The sequence below is a fragment of the Gymnogyps californianus genome, chromosome 10, assembly GCF_018139145.2.
Source record: "Gymnogyps californianus isolate 813 chromosome 10, ASM1813914v2, whole genome shotgun sequence".
Taxonomy (NCBI): domain Eukaryota; kingdom Metazoa; phylum Chordata; class Aves; order Accipitriformes; family Cathartidae; genus Gymnogyps; species Gymnogyps californianus.
The window spans coordinates 23,562,524-23,586,989 of NC_059480.1; the positions used below are offsets into that span (position 1 = coordinate 23,562,524).

The 24,466-nt window shown below is 49.3% G+C and overlaps 1 protein-coding gene across 1 annotated transcript in view; it reads left to right on the forward strand.

Moving 5' to 3' along the window:
• Positions 1-8,654: 8,654 nt before the first annotated feature.
• PLD1 (phospholipase D1) overlaps positions 8,655-24,466 on the forward strand; it is a 68,718-nt gene continuing 52,906 nt past the window's right edge. Inside the window, exon 1 of the mRNA XM_050902144.1 lies at positions 8,655-8,723. The gene's annotated coding sequence lies outside the window, so the exon portion shown is untranslated. The remainder of the gene's footprint in view (positions 8,724-24,466) is intronic.

Consider the following 24,466-nt stretch of genomic DNA (forward strand, 5'->3'; position numbering starts at 1 on the left):
GCGGCCAGCGTGATGCAGCATGAGGGGTGCTGGGGTGATGGCCGCCGACGCTGACGCCTGCCTGCAAGGGGCAGGGAAGAAATACAGAGCTGAAGAGGCATTAGACAAAGCTGCGGCAGTCCGTAAGGCTGCGCAGGGGCGTTTGCTGCTCTCTTGAGGATGGAGACACGGCTGTGGGGACCATCAGCGGGTGATTTCTTTGGCTGAGGAGATGGTGACGAGATCCTATTAAATATGTGAAGTTCCGAGACGCCAAATGATGAAAAGCACAACCCTGTTCCCCAGAGTGGTGCGTCGGGGTGGTACCACGCACCCGGGGTGGTCGTGGGGCACAGACCCCTACCCCAGCAGGGCTGGAAGGCTATGTGAGAGGGGAGATGCCCAAAGCCCTCCGTTATCAGGAAGCTAAAGATCTTTCAGGCTTATGCTAAGATCATTTATTTCCTCAAGGAAAATCCTACATCCCAAAGTAATCTGCAAGGAGGTGTCTTAAGATTTTTCTGAAAGAGGTGTTGTTCCCCCACGATAACAGCAGGAAAAGCCCCCGACGAGCATCCCACAGCTCAGCGCACAGGGTACGTCTGGTGTGGGTTGAGTCACAGTAACAGAGAGTTTTGACGTTGCTAGAAAAAAAAAAATAATGGTGCATACCGATGGCTGTCACAGGAAAGACTTGCTCCTTTCAGCGGCTTGGTGCTGCTAAATACACTTTATACAAGACAAAGGTCTCTTCTCAGGAGTTTGAATGGCTGTTCTTAGCTATTGACAAGCTTGGAGTTAGCAAAATAGGCTCTTCTTTCTTTTCTGTAAGCATAATAAATATAAATGTACTGTGATAAAGAGTCAATGGAATATAATAAGTTCTTACACGAGTAAATTTGTTTAATTTTGTTCCCAGACAACAGCAACAAAGGGATGCTGCAGCGAATGCCTCGCAGTGATAGAGTTTGAGCAGGGAGAGGAAATTAGGTCCTATTTCTGAAAGGGGAGAGAGAGTGAGGCTTTGTGAACAAAGAACAAATCTGAAAGGTGCTGCTTTTTCCCTCTGTTTATGCTCAAATATCAATACAGGGAATAACAGTGGAAGCTGCAGCTGGAGAGGGCACTAGGGGTCACCACCGTCTTATCTATGTCATCTGGATTTAATTCTGAAGTAAGATAAATAACATGATAGAAACCAAAGCCAGGCTATTCTGATTTCTTTTTCTTTTTTTTCTCTTTTTTTTTTTTTTTGGTGGGCCAGACAGCTTGCATTTCATTTCTTCGTTTTCTCCTCCTGCCTGCCTTCTGTCTGTCTCTCCCTTAAAACAAACCTCAGGGAAGCCTGTGGGATGCAGCCAGGGAGGATGCTCTAGAAGCAGGGGAGTTGCATCAAAATTCCCTCTGTGCAGCTCCCATTTATTTAGAGCAAAGGTTAGGCAAATCACAAACGCTAAGTAAGTCAGGCAGAATCACATAACAGCCTTGGCATGTTTCTGCAAGTACTGCAGAGCAAACTGATTACTGTAATGAATAGCACCCTTGTAGTCCAGAGAGTAACTCATGATATGTTTTGCTCTGCCTGGCCAACCGTCCCATGTCTGAAGAGCTTGCTTTCCCTATTTTTCCCCCAACCAGATAAGTGTCCCTGACTTCTCATGAAACTGCATCTGATATCTGCATTAGAAGGAGGATTGGGTGTCTGGGCTGTGAAGAGAGCTGCAAATCCTTTTCTCTGAGACTTTTTTTGACCTCCTGTCTAGAAAGTAACCATCGGTGCGGGCTGAATCTATTGTCTGAGTGGGTGGGATGCAAGGTGTCTAGGGAGAAAAAGTATTTCTTTACTGAGGCAGATTATTTGTCTCGAGGCAGACAGGCTTTCAGGTATACAAGACCTGATGAAGAGGTTGCACCCCCTGCCAGCCTGCTTTTTTTTAGCTATAGCAGTTGATCTTGCAAGATGTGGATTCCCTGTTCTCCGCAGATAAATTATGGTAAATTGTGGTGGTTTTGTTGCATGATGTTGCGGAAGTTGAAAGTTCATGTGAACTCGAAACCTGATAGGACAATTTATTGAAAGAAATAGCTGCCAGGCACTGTAAAACTGCAAAGATAGCGCTTCTGGCTTGGAAAGCCCCTTGCTTGCAAATCCCTGGAGACAAGGAGAGTCCCAGAGAAGTTTCCCCATTACCATGCCCCATTTGCGTACTCCTTCCTAAGCATCAGTTACAATTCCGTTGGGGTGGCACCCTGGGATCAGATGGTGTTTAGCCTGACCTGGCACACAGGAGAACACAAGAACGGATATATATTCTTTCGTCATCACAGCGATGATAAAGCTGCTCGGAGCGTGTTACTGTACAGGCTATTTCCAGAGAAGTGTGAGGGCAAATCCCGAGTCATAGCCCAAGCTGTGCTCAGGGCTAGTGTAAGCACACGCAGGACACCTCTGTCTACGCTGCTTGCTTCTGCCAGCCCCAGGCCTGGCCATCAGCTGCGTGTTAGCTCAGAGCTAGTTCAGCAGCTCAGGTATATGTGGGCTGCAGTCATGCTATCATCCAAAGGTGGGGGAGTTCTCTGGCTCCCTATTTTAAGATTTTATGTAACATCCAGCTTATATAAGCCTTTGTCTGTTAACAAAATGGGTGGAGCGTGTCTTGCTTAGATTCCTCGCTAAAGAAACTCTCGTTACTTAACTCTTACTCAAGTGCTTATTACATACTTTAAGAATATTTTAGTTATTCCTTTCCTGTTGCTAATAATGTACTGACTCGACAGCTTGTTGTGGACAAATGATAAAACGTGTAGTTCACCATTTAATGAACTGCATCTTAGAATACATTAGAAACAGTGCTGTTGAGGTAGACGAGGGAAAAACAAGGCATACTCCAAACCCTGGCCCCGTGTTGCATCTTGCTTTCTTCTTGCTCCCTCCTGGCAGGAGACAGTTTGGGGGTGCTGGTAGGGGAGGATGGACGGTTTGGCCTTGCCAGGATGGCTTGGCCCGCAGGACGTGCCTGGCTACCCAGTGTGGGTAGCAAACCCCCCATTTTCAGCACAGCCAGGGTTGCGCCCAGCATTGGTTCCCAGGTGGAGGAAAAGGGGAGGGAGGCAGCAGCACTGAGCACCCTGCGGGCCGGTGTCCCCATCCCAAAGCTGCTTTGGACCCCAGGGAGGTCACACTGGTCTCTGTGGTTAACTAAACGCCTTTCCAGACCTGGGCTTCAGTTCTCCAGCAGGTAAAGGTGCGTTGTATCCCGCTGTGCGGGAACGGTAAGGCATTAAAAGCTGTCAGGTGCCCAGATCCTGCGGTAGAGAGGACCATGTAAATTGTTTTCAGATGGACTTGAGCTCACTCAAACCTGGCATTCACGTTACTGTAGGACTTTAAATAGAAAGCCAGTGTGTGTCTTAGCTTAACACCATACGGAGACGGTTTGCACTCTCTCCTTCCTCCAGATACTGTGCTTCATATACTGACGTGCTTGGCATTCCTTTAAGTTTTGTGAATTGCTGCAAAAAAACCTCCTTTTTATTATTCCCCCCCCCCCTTTTTTTTCCTTAAAGCTGTGCCGTGCCCGGCAGCCCTGCCCCTGCCCCGGCCCCCCCCCCCCCCCCCCCCCCCCCCCCCCGCCCGGTGCCGGCGGGGGCCTCGGCAGCCGCGGGTGCGTGGGGCAGCTGCCGCACGGTGGCATCCAGGTATCTGCAGACTGATGTGCCGGGGAGGGAACGGGTGGGAGGGGTTGGGTTTTTTCCTGCCCAAAAGCAAGTTTGCGGTACAAGAAATAACGTATTATTTTAGCTCTGAGGCCCATTTCTGTCCCCTGAGGCTCTTAAGGGGTAACACAGAGCGGAGATGCACCGCTGCAGGGAAAACCAAGCAATAAGTGGTATCTCATGTTTTATTCCATACATATATTTTTTTTTTCAACTTTTTATTTACCGATTTCATTCACCGCCCCCCACCCCCACCCCGAGGAGGAAAAAAACCCCAACCAAACCCAAACAGCGAGAGCTTTGTTTTTGTTTCCATGGGAATTCTGCGAGAGGGGGAGGGTGTGAAAGAAAACTGAAATATTCCGGCCAAACCCGATAAGGTTTGGATCCTGAGCAGCCCCCGGGCTGTCTTATAGCAACTGAAGTCCAGGGGTCCCGCTGTCCCCTGGCCATGCAGGTGGGGAGGTCTGGGATGGGGCTGCAGCTGCTGCTGTGTCGCGGGGAGCGTTACTGTGCTGCGGAGCTGCGCCAGAAAAAGCGATTTGGGTGGGAGAAGATATGACTACAACTCCCAGGAGGCACCGTGGCCAAGTCAGGCCGTCATGTTTAAATGCCTTTCATCAAAACTTCCTCCCTTGCCTCTTCCTCCAAAGTTAGGAGGACAATTGCAGTCCTTGAAGGGGGGAGGGAAAAAAAAAGGACTTTTCAATGTGATTTCCGCAAACACCCCTCTCCTTTTCCTTTTGGAATACTGGTCTTATGGGACAAAACAATTAAAAAATCACTTTTTTGTGCATGTATGTGGCTTAATGCCAGTTGGCCCATGTTAGGTCATCTCTGGGCTGCTCCATCCTTGGCAGCATCACCGGTTGCTGCCCCAGCGTGGACCCCGCAGGGTTTTCTTGGGGTGTCTGGTGCACACATCCACGGGGCCCCATCGTTCGCTGTGGGTGTTGTGGTGCTCTCAGCAGCCGGAGCTGAGCACCGTTCTGCCCCATCCCTCTGTGCGCCTCATGGGAGCACGTTCAGGCCCTTTCCTGTTGCACTGCTCTGAAATGGCTACAGCAAAACACATTTCCAGTTCCTAGTGAGGTGACAGTCAGGTATACCGGGTACAACAGCCCTGTTGTCCTAAAGAGCTGCAGAGTCACTGTGTTACGGGGCAAGTGAATGACGATTTGAAAACCTGGCAGAGGAGTGGTAGATCCACCACCACTTGCAGACCCTTTGCTCTACAGGCAGTACGGCTTCAGCAGAGGTTGGGGACAGGGTGCAGGAGGAGGAGGCACGGTGGTGTCCCATGCTGGAGCCTGGCCTCACGCGGAGCCAAAGCCAGCCCTCGTCTCACCGCCAGGCCAGGCAGCCGGTTCCTCCCTCCCCTGGGGCTCTGCAGGCTCCTTCCCAAATGGGACCCAACTGGGGGAAAAACTACCCCCCAGTTTTTCCCCTCGTTCCCCTCTAGCCCCCGTGGCTTTGCAGAGGCACCAGCATCACCCACGCTCGGGGCCAGGGAGCGTCTGTGCGGCTAAAGGGGAAATGCAAGGAGGAAGAAGGTCCTGCAGGTTGCCTGCAGACATGAAAGACAGGCAGAAAAACACTCAACTCAAGCAATTGATGGTTTGTTTGTTTGTTTTTGCCATCTTTGATACTTCACCTAACCAGGAATGCCTCGGTTGCTGTGAACGGTGTCAGCTGAAGCGCAGCACTTCAGCAGCAAGGGGCTGGGGAATAGCCTGTTGTTTGTAACACTGTAAGTAACACAGCGCTGGAGTTTGTGCTAGCGTAGCTGTGCTCATTTAACAAGGGAAAAGCAACCTGGTGAGAAAAAACTCTATAGGTAAAACCGTGTATTTAGGTGGCATCTGTGTTCAATATGTCAGATGGATGGATCCCTGCCATGGCTCAGCTGAAACCGCTGAGGGCCCTCCTGCGCTCCAGCCCTTGGGCAAAACTGCTCTTTGCCATAGAGTGAAAGGGGAGAGTGCTTTTCTGGGTGCAAAAAAATGGTTTGAGAGGCTTGGAGAAGTTGATGGCTTCTTTGTGCTGTCACATGCTCACTCCCGCCTGCTCTGAGGCCACAGTTTGGCATTTTTCTAGTGTCTAGCAGCCGCTGTCCCTCTGCTCCTCCTCTCTCCCTGTGTTTGTGATGCCAACTGGTGACCAAGATTGGGGATGAGGTCCGTATTGGGGGGAAAAAAAAAAAAAAATCCCTTTTTCTTTTCCTGTGTTATCTTTCAGCTGGAGGATTGGGTTTGGTGTGCAGCAGCACAGGCTCTTAGTCCTCAAAAAGCCCTTGTGCAGATGTCTTTATATGCCTCATGTATCCCCACTTTTGGCCAGCTCATGAGGCATGGCAATGAAAATTTTTAAAGAGAAGAAAAAACATCAATGAAGTGCAACTAAATAATAAAAAAAAAGATTCCTAATATTAGCACTTTGGTTTTACAGACTGCAGCGGCATTGATCCCTGTGTGACTGCCACGCAGCCCGCTCTTTGCACCAGCATCTCGCATTAAATAAGAAAACTTCACACCCCCTGTGACAGCGGAAAGTGTCCTCCAAGGGATGCGTGGAAGTTCCTGAAGACTGAAAAGCAAGTGGGAACAGAGAACCAAAGAAACCCCTGACAGACAATATTGTGTTTCTTCAGAGCTCAAGATATTTTTGAAGGTGTGTGCCAAGTATCCACTTTGTGAATTGGCTCTGGAACAGGGAAGGTTATGGGAATTGTAGCAAATCACTAATGGACACAGGCACAATGGTGTTTCTCCTGGAAGAGATGATAACTGTGGGTGCAGAACCTGCTCTGTTGTGGTGCTTGGGAGAGGGGAATTGTGCTACGTGGATGCCAAAATGCTCATTGAGAGTGTCTCCTCTCTTCTGCTGCTGGTCTAGCCCTGCTCACAGCGGCTGCCAAAATAAACCTAGCAGCAGAGAAATTAAATATGCGTTAACTGAGCTAAGGTTTATGGATTTGTAAAGGTTTGCCAGAATTCAGCCAGCCAGTTGCATAGGCGATGAGCGCCGAAATGAGTGCTGGGCAGGTGGGCAGGGGTTTGTCTGCAGAGAGAGCCGTTCTCCTCTGTGTCTGAGATGTCCCCTCTCCGTACCAACACGCGTGGAGAGGTGTGCAGAGGTGGGAGATGGCGGAGGTCCCCTGCAGCCTGCTGGCCTCCTGCCCGAGGAAGCTGTGGGGTTAGCAGAGGTGGGGCTGGAGAGGACGGCAGAGATGGGGCATCCCGAGCAGGTGGGTGCCCTGAAGGATGCTCCACATGCCGTCTGTCCACCGGTTCCCATCCCGTATGCTGGCGTTAGCATGAAACCTCTCTGCAGTGTGGGGTAACGTGTCCCTCTCGAGCATGGCTTTGCCCGTTCTTTGGGGTGGAAAGGTGATACCAGTGATACAGGGTGACTTTCCGTATTTCCCTTTGCCCCTGTTCTTTGCTGCAGAGCTCCACCCTGCTTTTCTCCGTTGCTTTGTTCTCTCATGACACTGAGCGTTAGAAATGTCTGTGCTGTCTTTTTCCTTGCTCAATACAGACAGCACTGGTGAGCCACCCTGACTCACAGCTCTCCATAGATGCTGAGTGTAGCAGTGTTTGAGCTCAACACCGTGAGTTGAAGGAAGCTGTGTTGCAATGCTGTTGGGAGCCCACCTTAGATTTCTGAGTTTGATTTTAAACATGAAGCACATCACTTATGCTGTTTTAAGCCATTGGTAAGCCAAGTCATAGTAAACCCAGTGTAAACGAGCTAAGCCAATGTGCTGCAGGTGTGCCCATAAACAAAGCAGGTACTGTTCTGGTGGAGAACATGGAGATGCTTCAATATTGCACTGCCAGAACAGAGGTAGAGTCTGTCTCTGCGTTAGCAGTGACCAAAGTTGGGTTATTTATCTCATGTAGATTTCAGGACTACGGTTCAGTTCCTCAGTATTTAAAAAAAAAAAAAAAAAAAAAAAAATCCTTTGAGGAAGAAAAATCTCGTAACAACCATATTGAAGTCTTGCTGTAGAGACAGCAGCGGGAACACTGAATTTGCTGGAAAAAGTCACCAAGATGTCCCCTGTACAGCTGCGGTGGTGGAAGCTATAGTACTGCAGACAGGTTTCAGGCATTTTACCAGCATGCAAGACTGTGTTATAGCTGTTTAACGTATGGAGGATTTTTGCTTCTCCGCTTGTCAGTTCAATGCTTCTATAAGCACAAAATTTTTCGCTCTCTCTTGCTAAAAAATCTGCTTCTTTGCATATTAAACAGGGCGTATGGGAAGTAACGTGAAAAATGCAGCATATGCAGACAAGTACTGCTCAGATACAAACAATATGTGACCATAATTATTAGGTTGTCTTATGCTAAAAATAACATTGCATGTGTACTTAATTCATTGTTAATTTGCACTGACTTTTTTCATTTGTTCCCCTCGCCAAATGTAATTTCTTGGTGGCGGCAGGGGAAAACTGACTTCTCCCTGTCGAAGTAATTGGGCTTCATGTGAGAAGAGTACAAAAGGGCAAAAAAACTGTGCTCCCTGCGAAAGCTGCGTTTGCATGGGAGTGGAGCAAATCACTTCGAGTCCCTGTACTTGCAGCGCTGTGAAGTTGAAATAAAAAAAAGCAGCCGTTCCCCTCACCGTTAATGGAGCGTTTCTTGATTATTTTTTTCCTCGAAAAAGAAGCGCCCACCATAAAAAAAAAAGGAGCAGAACCCGTTAAACCACCCTGCCCTTTTCCTCCACCCTTCCTGCCAGCATCCCAATATTCTCCTTAACTCGCGGGGGAGTGGTTTCCCCTTAATTAGCAAGTGCTCATAGGCTGGAGTGCCTTGTGGGCTGGGTCGCGCTGCATTTTGCCTTTGGGGAGCTAGCCTGGATGCTTGCACCGAAGCGCCGGGGCCGGGCGGGCGGCTCCGCTCCGCTCCGCTCCTCGGTGCGGCTCCTCCGGCTGCTGGGGCCGGCGGTTCCTTGGGGGAAAACGCCTTGCTGGTTCTAACAGCACCATGAGGCACCCGTTTCCACGGGGGCAGGAGGTTGGTAGAGGAAAAAGAGCCGGACTTGCCGGTTGTTTGCGGAGCGGTTCGGTTCCCGTCGGCGGGCGGGGGGAGGCTGAGGCGCTCCCCGGGCTGCCCCGGCTCGCTGCGGGGCGGGGGGTGCCGGGCTTTGGGACGGTTCGTGGAGGGGGGGAAAGGCAGTTACTTAAGTACAGGAGGCTTATTTTCTAGTTAATTCCCTGGTTGGGCTCTTTGCTGAGGCTGGGCAGCAAACTTTGCCAATGGGGAGGTGTTTGTCAGCCCTGTAGGACATAGTTGGGATGACTTACTAATATTTCATGCTTTGAAATGGGTAGGTTTGGATCCAGCGAGGCTGATGAGTCCTGCGCCGGGCTGGAGTCAGCCATGGGGGCTCTGGATCAGGGAATTCGGAGATGGTAGCTTTACGTTTGCTTCAGTGTTTATGCTTTACATGAACTTCAGTGTTTCTGAGACGTATTTGGCTGGTGTGTCTCCAAAGCTGGTGAAACTGCGTCTCTGCCCTTTCCCTTTTAGCAGCCGCCGTTTTGGGATATGGGATAAACCTGAGAGTTTCCCAACATGCTGGCAGCTGGCCGACACAACCCGTTCTGCCAAGCTGCCGGCTTGATTTCTTGCAGTGAAAGCCTTTTCTGCCTGTTGCTATTTTTCTTTATTTGGCATGATGCTCTTTCTTGGTATAGGAGGCTGCTCTTTGGAAATCTTCAGCCCCAAAATGCCTCAGGTCTGGCCTGGACAATGATTCAAGCCAGTGCAGCTCCGTTGACTTTGGGAGTGTTTCACCTGCGCCGTCAGGACTGACATGGGCTCTCTGTACACAGCAGGACAATACATATTATGTGTCCAGGTCTATGTGGTCTCCAAATCCCTCCTTTAAGTAAATCTGCATGATGCCTCTGAAGTAATTAGAGTTATGTGGCTGTTTGGGGGACAAACATGGATAGCTTAATTGGGTGGATGAAGCTCTCTTAGTTTGACGTTCGGTTGAAGATCGTAAGTAATGGGATGTCATGGCGAGGCTGCTGCGTCCGTGGCCGCTGGGACAAATGCTCTCTGTTTGCGTACAGCGTTGCGTTTCGTAGCTGCCTGTGTTTGCAGCTCAGGGGGTGGGAACTCTGTTTCAAGTGTCTTTAATTGCTCAAGAATTCATGTTTTCCTTCCCGTGCTGTCTCTGGCATTTGATAGCGTGAGCTCATGCCAGAGGCTCGCAGGTAACCGGGGAACTTAATTTCTGACCGCCTCTTCTCATGATGCTCACAGGATTGTTAGCTCTGTGGCTTGGGTCTTGCGGCCAAATCCTGCCCAGCTTTGCCAGAAGCTGGAAAGCTCTGAGTTTAAGCCCGTGGGCCCTGGGCTACCTTTCCTTTTCAGCTCGTCATTGGTCTGCACTGGTTTTACTATGAATATCCAGAAAGCCCCTTCCTTCAGGGTAAGTGTTACCGTGTGATGCTGAGTGCTGCCCAAGGATGCTGGATACCTGCTCAGGGGATGGGCGCTGAGCACTGGTGTGGGATGGCAGCCAGCAGCCCCCCTTGTGCCACTGCCCTGCGCTCGCCTGCGGCTGAAAGGGGCCCTTCCTCCTGTCCTTTTGCTGTGAGATATCACCAAACCTGTAAGATCGGGTTTTCTGCGATGGGAAAGTGTATGTCGCCTGTCTTTGTGCAGGATTTAGCTGGCTGGGGGGGGCTGAGCCCCAGTGCTGCCCTCCCCTCCAGCGAGGGGGCCAGCCCCAGGCTTGGTCAGAGCTTCCTGGGGGAGAGAGTTGAGATTTATCAAAACAGGCTGGGGAAAAACCCGGATCCCTCTGAAAAGACCTGTTAAAATTTACAGAGATTCCTGTAGGCTCTGGTTCAGCCGATTAAATGAAAGTTTATTGAGAGGTACATCTGTTTTAATTTTTTTTTGCCAAGATTTAACTTTCCTACTTGGAGAAGATCGAAGGGTCTCACTTAGATACCCGTTTGCACATTTAATTTTCTCTAGATACGTAACATCCTCCTTTTCAGGATTATTGAAAATTAGTGTTGAGGCTCTGGTCTTACTGGAAAAGACTTAATAAAGTGACTTCTCCTGGGGGCTGTGATGCTCTCTTTATTTTGAGAGGCTTGAACTCCTGCCACAAATAATGCTGTTGCTGGCAGGTGTCTCCTGAGCTCTCGCAGCTGAGGAAGAGTTTGCTGGGATCAGAATTGCAGCTGCTTTAAACTGCTGATGATACTATTTTACATATATATAAATGAAATTACAAGCTCTAGGTAGGTAATCTTTGCTGGTGAAATCGTTCTTTCATGAAGCGGGCTGAAATCCCATGCCTCACCTAGAAATTTTTACTGCTTTTCTTGACAGTAGCAAAGTGTAAAGGCTTGTGTCAACTTGACGTTGTTATCCTATGTAATTTATGAAGTGCCCTTTAGACTAGAGGTGTGTCTGCAGTAAAGGAAGGATCTCGTGTTTTACAGTGGGTCTGCTCTCCAGCAGTGATTTGAGAAATCACTTCCTTGATAAACCATGCAAAGAAGTGCAGTTGTGTCTCCTCTGTCTGTTAGTTGTGAACTGAACTTGGGTTTTTACAGTTATTCCTTCTCTGGTAATTGATTTAAAGCAAGCTAGCAAATCTTGAGGGAAAGAAACATCAGGGGAATGCGCTTAACTGCCAGTGTTGCCACAAATTTTATTCCCTTGAAATGAAATCATAAAGATGTCAATTATTAATGTTCATAGAGGCTTCTAGATTTATCTTCTCTATCTCTACCTAATGAACACACCAAAGGAGAAACTCAGTGTTTGAAATAACTGAAGCCCCGGAGTACTGCAGCAAGCTGTCCCGCTCTGTTATGAGAAGCACCCTTCTGTTGCCTCTGTTGCAAACAGGTGGTTCCTTAATTTCACCTTGGAACAGCTATTTTGTAGCAAGTCATTTAAAAAATAATAATAAAAAAAAAGTTTGAGTGGGAATGAGCATTGTACAGTGGCCCTAAATCTGTGTGTAATAGAGCTGAGGAAGCAATTTGATTTTCTTCTGGGTCTTGAGTTGCTGGAGTGTCTAATGTCAGTAAGCACCTGGTCTTAGCTGAGGAGGGAGGAGGGCGAGAGCAAACACTTCATGCCTTTTCCTCCTATTGTCTGGCTGACAATCGATGATGTGTTTTGAACTTGCTCTCACATGCCCTGTACCCTGGAAATTCTCCTGCAGGGACCGAGAGAGATTTGGTCATGGGCATGTGTCTGACGGAAGGGGTGGTTGGGTTCTTTTTTTCTTTCCCTTCACAAAACCTTGGCCAGCTTTTTTTTTTTGTCAAAAAGAAGGGTTTTTTTGGTCCTTATTCAGGTGCTGTTTGCCATGCTTTTTCTGCATTCTGAGATGTGGGATGTGTGAGTAGCTGGCATGCAGCCTGGCTTCTTTGCAGCCGGCTGTGTGGGGCCAGACCTTGGCCCTGCTGAGCTGCAGGATGGAGATACATATATATTATATTATCAATTTAATTTTTTGTTTATATATATATAAATAATTTTTTAACAGGTATTTAGCCAGGTGCCCTTGCCCTGCCACTCACTTTCATGGACTTGTGAGCATCTGCCAGATGCACATACTAGCTCCACGTGTGTAGGCACCCTGGAAAGCAGAGGGTGGTGGAGGGATTGGGGAAAAAAAAAAGCTCTGTTTGTCAGCTTTTCTTTACAAAATATTTGCTATGCTGCTCCCCCACCTGCTTGGCACCCCACCTTGTCCAGGGTGGCAAGAGGCAGCCGTGGTCCTTGGGCAGGGGACATGCACCCTTACCCTGGCTCCTGTGCCTGGGGGGAGCAAACAGGAGGGATTTGCAGATCATGAATTTTATCTATATATGTATATATACATATATTTGTGTCTTCAGAATTCAGAGTTTTCTCTGTTTCCATGCAATAATAGTGGGAAGTATCTAATCGCTGGGGTCGGCATCGTGTGCCATCGCCCCTGCCCTGAGCGCTTCACGCATCCCTCGCTCCTCGTGCCCATGGGCTGCAGTGGCATTTAGTGCTTTCTAGATCCTTAAAGCAGATAAACACCAAAACCTGGGGATTTACGTAATGAAGCAGGAGTGGGGCTTATGTCTGTCAGACAGCTTGCCTGTGCTGGGGTGCCATGTCCCCCGGGCACCCATCTGCTGAAGCGAGGGAGAAGCTGTCTGGTGGCTGCTGCTCCCATGCTGGAGAGTCAGGACCCCAAAAGGAGCTGGGACGATGCCAGGCATCCCTTCGGCACATGCTGCCTCCTCACCAGGGGAGGAGAGGAGGCCATGCACCGCGGCAGGGAGGCGAGTTTTGCCTCTGAGAAGAAAAACTTGGAATTTAAAAACAGCTTTGGCTCGCACGAGTCTAAATAGACACCGGTGGGGGGAAAACTTGCTAAAAAGGGGTCAGGGAGGGGGATGGAACAACTACCAGAAGAAGCTGGTGCTGCTCTGTGGTGTGCTGGCACAGCAGGCAGGGTAACAACGCAGCATGTGGTTGGGGTTATTGCCAAAACGAGATGCAGGTTTTTAATATCAAGATAAGCACCTGGAGATAGCAATCTTATCAGGCTAATGTGCTTGCTTTGTTGCCAAGAAAAGGTGCCTGAGAGTGGGGCCAGGTGGGAATGAACCTGGCAATGTCTCCTTGGCATGTGTCTGCTTGTCTGCGCCGAGTCAGCACCGAAGCCGGCGTCGGCCATATGCAGTGTTCACACCTCTGTGCTCTTCGGTTGATCGTGTTTCTGCAACCATTTTCCCTTAAAACTTCCCCTTTGCACTCTGGGGATGCAGTGCTGACCATCTCCAGCAAATAAAATTGTGCTACACCTCTAGTAGTTTGCATTAGTTATCTTAGTGTAATAACATTGCCCCTTCCTCCTCTATCCCCTTCTTTCTGGCAGAGAAGGCATAAATAAGATAAGAAGGGGTCTTCTGCCCTAAGGAACTGACTCTCTAGGGAGGAAGGCTGTAATAAAAGGCAATGTGAATAGTGATGGGGTGGACATTTTGCAGAAGAGAAAGAGCGTCCCTCCGTTGCCCACCCTGGGCAAGCTGGGGTGGAGTATGGAAAGCCTCTGAGAGAGGAGGTGCGGAGCTGAGGATGAAAAACCTCATCACTATTTGCAGGTTTACTCAACAGAAAGAGGCTTTTTCCCCTGGGTGTGGAGTCCTGTTTACACTGACAGCAGTGAATATTCAGAATATTCATGGCGTTGGGAGTTATTTTTTCAGTTTACACCTCTGTTGGTGGAAGAATTAAATTGTAATTTCCTTGATTGCATTTTTCAGGTCCTGTGAGTGGGCCTGATTCCTGTCTTAGATTTTTATTTCTGCCAGTGCAGTGAGCCCTCGTGTACAGCCCTCACATGAGGACTTTTTTTGGGGGCTGAAATAAGATAAACCCGCTCATAAACACCTGGTGCTTTCCTGGGCTTCCCTAGGGCTGGCGGCGGGCGCGGGGGGATCCCAGTGCTGCTCCCCAGCTTTGGGGACTGTTTATAGCTCCCTCCCCATGGCCAGGGAAGGTGGTCTGGGCACAGAGGGACCGCTCTTCTCCGGGATGAGTGTTCCAGCGCGCAGAGACAAAAGGCAGTATCAGGCAGACAATGTCCCACAGAGCAGCGCTCTGACGGCCTCTGTCCAAGCCTGTGCAAGCGGGTGATTCACAGCCAGTTGCTGTTTCGGGTTGTCTTGCCGTGCAGGAACTTGCTTCTCGACTTCTCCCATCAGGGTCCCCGCCGGTTGCGTGCCCTGGGACTCCTCCACGCTGCCGGCACTGACGCATCACTGAGCCACTTCCCAGAAACTTCACCCATTTTACCAGCCAGACTTTTGGGAGGATTTTTTTTAAAAATCAGAAATCCTCATTTCTTGTTCTTCCCCCCGGTCTTTGTTTCCCCCACCCAGAACACAGACCTCTCGTGAACACACGCTGCGAGCTGCATTGCTCTCGGATCAGATGCACCTCGCAGCATGGGCTTCTCTCACCATCAGCTGGGCTGACTCCTGCTTGCAGCCTCCAGGGATCCCCGGGGTAAAAATAAACCAGCAAGAGTAATTGATTACACGTTTCCAACGCTTTCAGTAACCTGGGGGGTTGTGGCAATGGCAGTACCTCATAACTTGTGCCCCACTACCTGGCTAAAGGCAACCTCACTTTTTTTTTTTTATTTAAAAAACAAAAGTTTTCTCCCTCTCTCTCTCTCTCTCTCAAACTTTGAATGTGACACACAAGAGGTAAAACAAGTGGATATTTTAGGCCTGCGTTTTCTCTTTTTCGTCAAGTAAGATGCGGTTACATGATGCAGTTGACTTTTCTGCATGAAGAACACAAATCTGCCTTGCTTGGTGTTTTCTTGGGTGCACTGAGAAGCACCCGTGGGTGCTGGGGTCTCCCAGGAAGCTCAGCTGTCCTTTCTCTGTCACAGCTAAAGGTCTGCTGAAACAATTTGGAGAGCTGGCAGTGCATCACAGTCTTTTTAGAAAGAAATGCTTTGGTCTCTCATTCCTCTTTTTCTAAATGTCTATTTATGTAGTCCCCGTGAGATGTTCTGAAGTGTATTTTTCCATGACAGAGGTTTCCTGCAAATCAATTTTTTTTGTAAGTGTCCCACCCAGCGTTAAGTCTTACTAAGAAAGAATAGTAGATGACTCACAGTGGCTTTGAAATTTCCGCGGTTAGACCTGATCGCATGGAGTTTTGGCAGCAATTACGGCAAACGAGCCATTTTGTTCACTGGGAGAAAGAACCAGCGAGATGGGAACTGCTGTCTGAGCCTGGTCAGGGTTTTTTTTCCTCTCAAAGCTATTGCTTTTCTTTCTGCCAAACAGCTTTTTTTGTACATGTAGAAAACTGTCTGCAGACACCTTTCTGAGCAGCGCTGCTCCAGAAGGTTGTGGCAGTTGAGGGAAAAATAATATTTAATTTTTGGCTCATCGTGTGCAGCTGCCCATCTTGTGCTGAGGTCTGGAGGGTTAAGCTTCTAAGTCGTAACCTTAATGCTATAATTTCCTCTAGGAACATGTGGAAAAATTCTATACAGGAGTTTTCACAAAACGAGAAAGAGCTGCAGGGTGTCTCTGGCTTGTCCAGACACCCGCACTGCTTGTAAGGTGCTGGAGGTCTGGGTCCGTGGGTAAGGGAGAGGAACAAGGAGGCAGCTGAGGCTCGATTTGAGTTCAGACTCGAGCATCATCTTTCGCTGCCTGCCATCAGCATGCTTCTGTGCCAGCTTGATGGAGACATTTTTTTTTTCCCATCTGGGAAAGAAGGAAAAAAATATACCCAAAAAAGATATATTTTGTTCTAAGGAAGCTGTCAGTATTGTCAGTGTGTGTAAATGGGCTATTTTGCATAGATTTGCAGGTGTTTAGTTGTATTTAAGAAAGAAACATAGGAGACCTATTCTGTTTCTGCAAATTATTTCTTTATAATGAGGAATTTTCTATTGAATTTATCTGGTTTTGATCTTAGGTTCAGCAGGTACCGATCTGAAACCTCAGCCCTTGTTCCAGAGTTACTCGTGAAATCAGAACCAAACTTCTGTGATTATTTGCTCATCCTTAATTCTGATAATGAATCAAACACTTCTTGCTATAGAAAAATCAATTTTTCAGTAAATCGAGCACCCTGTGTCCTGAGTGCTGTTAATCCCATGGAGGGTCACACAGAGATCCCATGGAGGGTCTGCTGGGGAGAGGCTGATTCACAAAGCCACCTGAAGCCCTCTGAAAGGTCTTGGGGACAACGTCACCTTTGCCCTCTGAGCTTGGCTCACAGCTTCTCTTACAATTATCTCTGGGACTTCCCCAAGCCAACAGTTTTCTTCTTGTAAACTAGAAGTTCTCAAATATTTGTTTTAGCTGGCCAGGGAGAAGGAAAATGCAGTTCTTGGGAGGCCTTAATGTTATCCTAGATCCAGAGATGAAGCTGTTCGTGAACTGGTAGGAGATTTCGGGGTGTGAAAGGGAGGCCGAGGGCTGATGTTTGCCCGTGTCGGTGATTGCTGTTGGCCGTGGCTGAGGATAAGCAGCTGCTTTTGGAAATGCAGAACAGGAGCAGGCATGCACCCGCCTGTCGTCTCCTCTGGCACGTGTTGTTGCTGGCTCTTTGGGCACGATGCCTTATTGTACGATTGGCATGTGGTGCTGGGTGTCCCGGCTCGACGCTGGGAGCTGAGGCCACTGAGCGCTGTAGCTTTAGGGGCAGACTAAGGAATGGAAATCAGCTGAGGATGGAGACATCAAATTCTTGTGGAGTTTATTAGCCAGAATGCATGAAATGTCTTTAAAAGCATTGCTCAAAAAAAAAAAAAAATCCTTAGGGAGCTTCAGTTTGGAAAGGTGCTAAATCCAGGTTTGCAGGCAGGGGTATGGGAGTGTTTCAGGGCAATGCGAGTGGCTGTACTATGTCATGGGGCTTTGCACTGGTGGCTCTAGCCTGTCTCTGCCATGGGCAGGGACAGCGGGTGACAGTGCTCTTGAGGTGGTGCAGGGTCCCGTTTGGGATGGGGAGGCAGCAGGGTGCTGGCCGAGGAGCAGAGAGAGGAGCTGTGACATACCCTTGCTGGGACGGCTGGAGGTGCGTGGTGTCCCCAAGGTGCCACAGCTCCTCCTGCTCCCGTGAACTTGACGTTCATCCCGTGCTTTGGGTTTACCAAAGTACGTCCCTGACACGCTGCGCACGCAGCAAGCAAACAGCTTGGCAGAGGTTAACGTTCAGTGTGCACAGTGGCAGGGTTGATTCACGCCACCAGGAAGCATCAGCATGGGACGGCACTGTGCAAACACCGCCAGGGACCCGGGGGCTGCCCGGGTGGGTGGACCTGCAGCAGCCGTCGGTACTGCATGTGGGTCCCAGCCGTGCACCCTGCACTTGGGGGCTTGCTTTGAGAGATGAAAGCAGCAACAAAACTTAGGCGGTGGTCACCCCGCGGCGGTGGTCACCCCGCGGCGGTGGTCACCCCGCGGCGGTGGTCACCCCGCGGCGGTGGTCACCCCGCGGCGGTGGTCACCCCGCGGCGGTGGTCACCCCGCGGCGGTGGTCACCCCGCGGCGGTGGTCACCCCGCGGCGGTGGTCACCCCGCGGCGGTGGTCACCCCGCGGCGGTGGTCACCCCGCGGCGGTGGTCACCCCGCGGCGGTGGTCCTTGAAGCTGGTGGTGCCCCAGAGAAGCTGCCCTGGGAGCTGAGCCTGTGCCTTGGACTCCCCAGGCAGGGGAGGGAGCTGGACTTGGCTGCTGCTCACACGGGAACGCTCCGAGTCCTGCACTGTGGTGCTACCTTCCTGCTCCGTCATGGCCTTCTGCTCATGTCAAGTGTGTTTTTTCCAATGAAAATTATTTGAGGACTTCCATTAAAACAAATAAATAAAAAAAAAATCAAGACAATGGAAACAACATTTTATTAAAGCAATAAACTATTAGTAAAAATACATGGTCTCAATCTGCTATTCCTTGTTGCTGTGATACCCGCAGAAATTTCTCATTTCTTTGAGCAAGTCGCATAAAGGGTCAACAGAAAGTTAGCACCTTCATGTGCTTTCCCATGTGCTTTTTAACAGCAGGAGGAGAGAAGAAAAATCATGTTCCCACTTAATGGAAACTTGGCAATAAGCAGCGGGGCTGCAGCTGGAGTGGGAACGGTGACCTCCTGACACGTACCTGTGTTCTCTGCCTTAATACAGAGCAGCCGCTGCCGGGAGCGAGCGCCTGTGCAGGGAGCAGGGCTGGGGGGTGATGACTGAGAGATCCTCTTGCAATTGCCCAAATCCCTCCCCGAGCGCAGGCCGCAGTGCTTTACCCGGGTTTAGCTTGGCTGGCAGGAGTTATGTGAAGATCTATGTTTGCATTTATCAGCTGCCACCTAACCCCGCCGTGGGACGGAGGTGCTGGGCTGCCTTCCAGCGTGCCTGCTCAGCTCCGAGCTGCTGAAATTCCCTGCGGAAATGCGGCTTGGCAGGTGGCGGTTGCTGGAGCAGACGTGGCACTGGGAGGTACCAGAATAGCGTTGAGTGATGTACAGGACATCAGCCGCGTAGACATCTATACGTTTAGATCATGAAAAGATGTCCTGTATTTATATGACATGTTCAACTATATATAAGAGCGCCAGCAATGCTTACCATCCCATGAACACCGCGGTGGTTCTTGTCACCTCTGATCGTTGTGGAGATGGTTACTCCAAGAGTCTTTTGCGTTACACTATCACCCTGGCAAGCTCCTCGCTTTTAGGATTTTATATAAAGCTTTCATGGTCTCTGCCTCATGCCAAGCTCTGTGTGTCTGTCAGCGCTCTGAAGTGCTGCATCCTTTGACCTTCCTACTGTTTGGGCTCTTTGAAGCAGGTACTTTTTCCAGCCCCTCTTTTCTCTCATCCCAGGGCTCCCTTGGCCGCTCTCTGTTGTGAGGTTTGGGGATGCTGCGATGGTGCTCGTATCTAAGGTGGTGTCACCTGGTTCCCTTCTCCTGTCTGCAGCTACAGTGCTAGCGGGTCTCTGGGGGTAGGTAACCGGGTCCTGGAGGCTCTGGGCATCCTCTGTCCTGGCTTTCAAGGGTGTTATGTGCAGTGTTCCTGGGTTTAGGGGTGCAGAGTGTGTGCCGTGACCACATCAGAGAGTGGAGAGTTCACGGTGATCCCAGGGGTTGAGCACACCTCCCCGGAGGATGCACAGCACAAGGTGCGAGTGTTGTACTTGAACACTCTTGTTTGTGCCCAAGGAATCCAAAACATGGTGATGAATAAGTATGTGAAGGATTGGCATTAATCACTGATAAATACCTAATGATCAGCTTCCCAGGGGAGGCTGCGCTTCCCGTGGCGGCCCGGGGAGCAGGGGCTGTGCTCCGGGTGTGCTGCCGGGCAGGGGGGAGCGGGAGCCCCATCCCAGGGGGAACAGGAGCCAGAGCAACCAGCACATCAGCGTGAGATCAGCAGCCGCTGCTCATCCGTGGATGTTTATGTTTTCCTTTTGCTGTTCTGTAAAGCAAATAAAATGAGCCCTTGGGAAGCGCCTGACGCTTAGGCTGGTCCTGGGTGTGGGGAAAAACGCGGCACAGAGGGGTTTTCTGACTACAGCAGGGGTTAGTCACCATGTAATGACAGCACTGCCCGCCGTGATGACCAATGCCTTACCTCATCGCTTCCCTTGACCTGCCTGGGGTTTTTTGTTGCCTTTTCTCTAGCACAAACGCTGTGGGACAGATGCTGCAGAACCCAATACAGGGGCAGAAGGGGCTCTGCCCTGGTACAGATAGCGCAGCACGGACTTCCATAGATTTACCTGTTATTTCCAGGCAATCCCAGTCTTGAAGCATCTCATCCCCTGTTGCAAACAGGCCGTGTGGATTCCCATGACTTCGCTTTTCCTCCAGGCAGGCTGGTGGCTTGGCAGTAAGCCTCACGTGGAAAGGACTATGGAAATCAATAAAGCAGAACCAGGGAACTGTGCTGCAGTTGTTAAAGTGGGAAGCGCTAATTGGTTCCTGCTTTTAGAGGTATTACTATTAAATGTAGGAACTTTGTGAGAATAATTGTTTTGGAAACAGTGTTTTAAAATATTTTGGTTTTATCAGGATTGGGCCAAAGATAAGAAATTTAGGTCAGGATGATGTCTGAACTTGATGTTTATTGTTGATTTGGATTCGTATTTCAGTTCTTTTCCAGCTCCAGATCTTTCCACGGTGGGAGCAATGCTTTGGTTTCTATTCAAGAGTTGTTTTGCGTGTTTTAAAAAACAAATCCTAATCCTCTTGCACCGTCCCTGTAGTATGAGCATCCAGAAGGGCAGATTTTCCGGAGGCGTCTCCATGTGCCGTGCTGGCCGCTTGCTCATCTGCCTAAATGGCTTCCGTGTACTGAACTTAAGAGCAGGGTTAAGTCATTGCTGAGCATTTTTGAACCCCTCTGTCTTTTAATTTCATACTTAGGGAATGTAACATGCTACCTACAAGAGCCCTTGGATTTTGATTAAGTAGAGGGGGAAGGTATACTGAAAAATAAAATCAGTGCATGTCTTTTTTGCTTTGTATGGATATGTGGTTTTCCTGGGCTGGAAAAGCAGGACCCTCTTTGCAGGTGCTGGCAGGGACCCCGAGCTTGGGGGACATTTCCCGGCTGCTCGGAGGAGGTCTGACGCCTGCCAAGAACTGTGCAAGGAAGGTGTGCCAGGGTGTAAATCTGGGGCTGGTGACAAGCCCGGCTCCTCCTGAGGGATGCCAATAACTCCTCAAAAAGGGCTCCTGTAAGCCGAGGGTATTTCTCCATGAAGAAGTGGTCCAAAGCTGATTTTAGGTTTAAAATGTGATAAATTAGGAAATATTTACATGGAAAAGATTCAGCACCACCAGGCAGGGCAAATAGCTGATGAGGGCATCGTGCATAGGATTTCCTTGGCATCTCGTCTGGGCTCTCGGTGCCTGTATGGCACGCAGGCTCCTGGCAGCAGCAGGAGGAGAGAGGAAATTGATGGCTCGAGTTGCTTGGGTTTTGGGGTTTTTTTTTTTTCCTTCTTTTAATAACACCATCTCATTGCCCTGTTTTAGCCTGTGCCTGTCTGTTTTGCTCCATGCAGCCAGGGAGGCTCGCGTGGGTCCCGCCGCCGGCGCTGCCTGCGGGACAAAACCAAGTATGGGAACAGAGGTCGCTTGTCACAGCCCTTGCCAAAAGGTCACTGTGCTGGGAGAGATGTCATGAGAACTGGAATGAGGGTAATTTTCAGGGATTATAGTGTTTCTCGCCGTGGGGATGGGAGTTGATGTAGAGCATCAAACCCTGGGAGGCATTAGCAGGAAATGCTTGTTTTTACTGGATGTATTTTCTCTTCCCTCCTCCCCTCATTCCCAAATGAAGACTTTCTCGGTTTCATAGCTCTGCGTGGTGCTTGTCAGCATTGTAATCTCGTTAAGGAGCAGCAATTATCTGAGCTTGTTGCAGATCTGCCGTGATATATTTAAGAGAATAAACTTAGGCTGACCAAATTTTAGGTAGTCTGTGCTATTACCAGCTGCATACATTTTCACATCAGGACTTGAATGTCTTCAAAACACAGAACTGTTCATGAATATTTACTAAAATATGCATTTTCTGCCTTCCAGTTTCCATGCCTTTAAAGCTGTGCTTTTGTTGTCCTATGCAACAAGTAGAAAAACACTGTTTCTTCAGCAAAGGCTGAGATTGTCATATGATCCCCTAAGTAATAACTTGGGGTTAAAGCATAACCAACGTGGCAAATAACAAAAATAGATATTGGGCTTGCAAAATTGCAGGATTGAGCTAGGGGGTTGCAATACATTCACAAGGGCTCAGAGATTACTATAGTTAATTTTGATTTTTGTAGTCATTTTTCTTGTAGTTGAAATCTTGATTCTTGGTGCAGTCACAATTTCCAATGTATATATTTTACTAGTTCAAGAGGTTTGGTACCCGTGTGCTGTGAGGACAGCCTGGCAAAGGGAGGCAGAGACATTAAGTTGTGCTTGGAAGAGGAAATAATCTGAAAACTGGGCTGGACAAAGGTGGTGTCAGCAGTGTTTGTGGGGTTTTTAGTATGTTTTTTCCCCTCTTTCAATTTTTTACTATCTCCCTTTTTCCTTCTTTGTTCATTCTTTCCAAAGTTTTCCTTTACCGCTGACTTTATTTTCATTGATTTTCCTCCTTGCTGCTTTTGCCCAGGCAGACTTTGAGCCGGATAAAGCCGGAGCAGCACCTTCCCTCTGTTAGTACGCAGGTCGCCGTGCCAGCTCCTGGCTTCCCCGGGCGGCAGGTTTGGGTACGTGGGTGCTGGGGGTCTCCGGAGGGAGCTGGGGCGGCTCTTTCTCCTCCCCTGCCCCGAGAAGGTCAATAAGGGCAGCCTGCCCTTACAGACCTCCAGCCCTGGGAACTCTGCAAACCCCTCCTCGGACAGAGTCCCGTGCCTTTGTCATCAGACGGGGTTTTTCTCCCTAGTCTCTGCTTTAAACCTGCAATTCAGAGCAATTATCTCTTGTCAGCCCTGCTCACAGCAGTCTTCTGCAGGCTTGCAGACCGCTGTCGTGTTTCCTCCAAGTCTCTTCTTTCTCTCGGTCCTGACACTGTGTTCTCACGGGTCAAGTGCTTTAGATCTGACTCCTCTCGTCTTCTGCACCCTGTCTTCCTTTTTGGCTTGCAGGCAGTAGCCCTGTTTGTGCATCTTGGCACGGTTTGTGCCTTTGTTCGGATTGCTGGTTCTTGACCCACTGAACCTCCGCTCTCTTTTTCTTGTTTTTCCTTTCTTTTTTTTTTTTTCCTTCCCCCTTTAACAAACTGCTGCCTAATTGCTATCGTGGATCGCAACAGCCAAATACTGAAATGTTGCACTTGTTGGTAATAAATTTCATCCTGTTATTTCCACCCTCCTGCAATTTGCCAGTATCGTTTGAGTTCTGTCTCTGTCCTTCATGGAATTGCAGCCCCCAAAGCTGACAATATCAGCAAGTTTTATAAGCCCGTTCTCTAGTCCTTCATTAGTACAAGCAGTGAGTGACACTGGATAGACAGGGCCTTCTTGACGCAGCCCTTCTATTTTGCTGCTGAATCATGGATAACTGCATTTGGCACGTGTTTGCACCCAGCCTTGCACCCAGCCCATGGCAGATTAACCTGGGTGCATTCCTCAGCTTGCCTATGGGAATGCAAACAGGATCTGCATGGAAACTTCGGCCAGGAGGTTAATTAGCTCTTACCGAGGAGAGCCATATAAAGCCATTTGCAGAAGCTTTCAGAGGGACGTGGTACGTCCCGTCTTTCCAGCTGACCCCCGTGCTGCCCTCCCTGCCTGGGGCTGGGTTTGTCCTGTGCCCTCTGACTCTGCAGCAGCCGACTGGGACGGGGGAGCTCAGCCGCTGCCTGGGTTCGTGGGGCTTCTGGCAGGGCCGTAGGCAAGTCACGTTTTCCCTCTCGAGCCCATAATCGGGCTCTAATCTCGACGGGGGGAATCTTCCTGCTGGGACTGACTCAGGTCCAACTGAGTTTGGACTCTGCTTTATCGCAGGACTTGTCTGTGCCAGCTGTAAAAACAGCTTTAGCTTTAAAAAAAAAATAATTAATAATCCTGAGTTATGCAGCCCTGCTGTGGTCCTTAGCAAATAATCATTGCGTACACTGGTTAATTGTTTATCCATTAACTGACTGCGTCAATTAATCTGACAAGAGGAGCCCGGCTGTACCTGGCACGGCGAGGAGGGAGGATGCACATCCTTTCGGTGTTGGCTTCTGTCCGCGTGCTCTTCCTCCAGCCCTGTTGATGTCGTATTTGTCTGCTGGTTTCCTTCAAGTGTAATTACTGGCACGGCACGTACAAAGTGTATTTGGGCTTGTGTTCTCTTTCACCGTGCAAACCTCTTCTTTTGGAAAGTGCATTAAGTTTCCATGAAGCAAGAGCATCTCTTCAGACTAAAAAAAAAGAAACTGTGTTTTGTTTCTAAATGTGAATACAGACAGAAGAAATACAAAGCAAGATGCTGCTTTATTTCCAGCTAGAGATGGCCAGAAAAACTCTTTGCGTGGTGTGCCGAGTGGGAAATAAAATAGGATTTTATTGTACGTGTCGGTGCAGAGCGGGGAAGCACTGCCACCTTGCATGGGGCAGCTCTGGGCTCTGGGCTCCCTGTTACCACCCCCTGGGGTTATTTGGGAAAGCCTGATAGCGTGACCTCCCTCTGGGAATGCTATTTATGTACGCCTGCTTTCTAGGGAGAAAATCAAACATCCGAAGCCAGTGTGTATCTGGTGGAA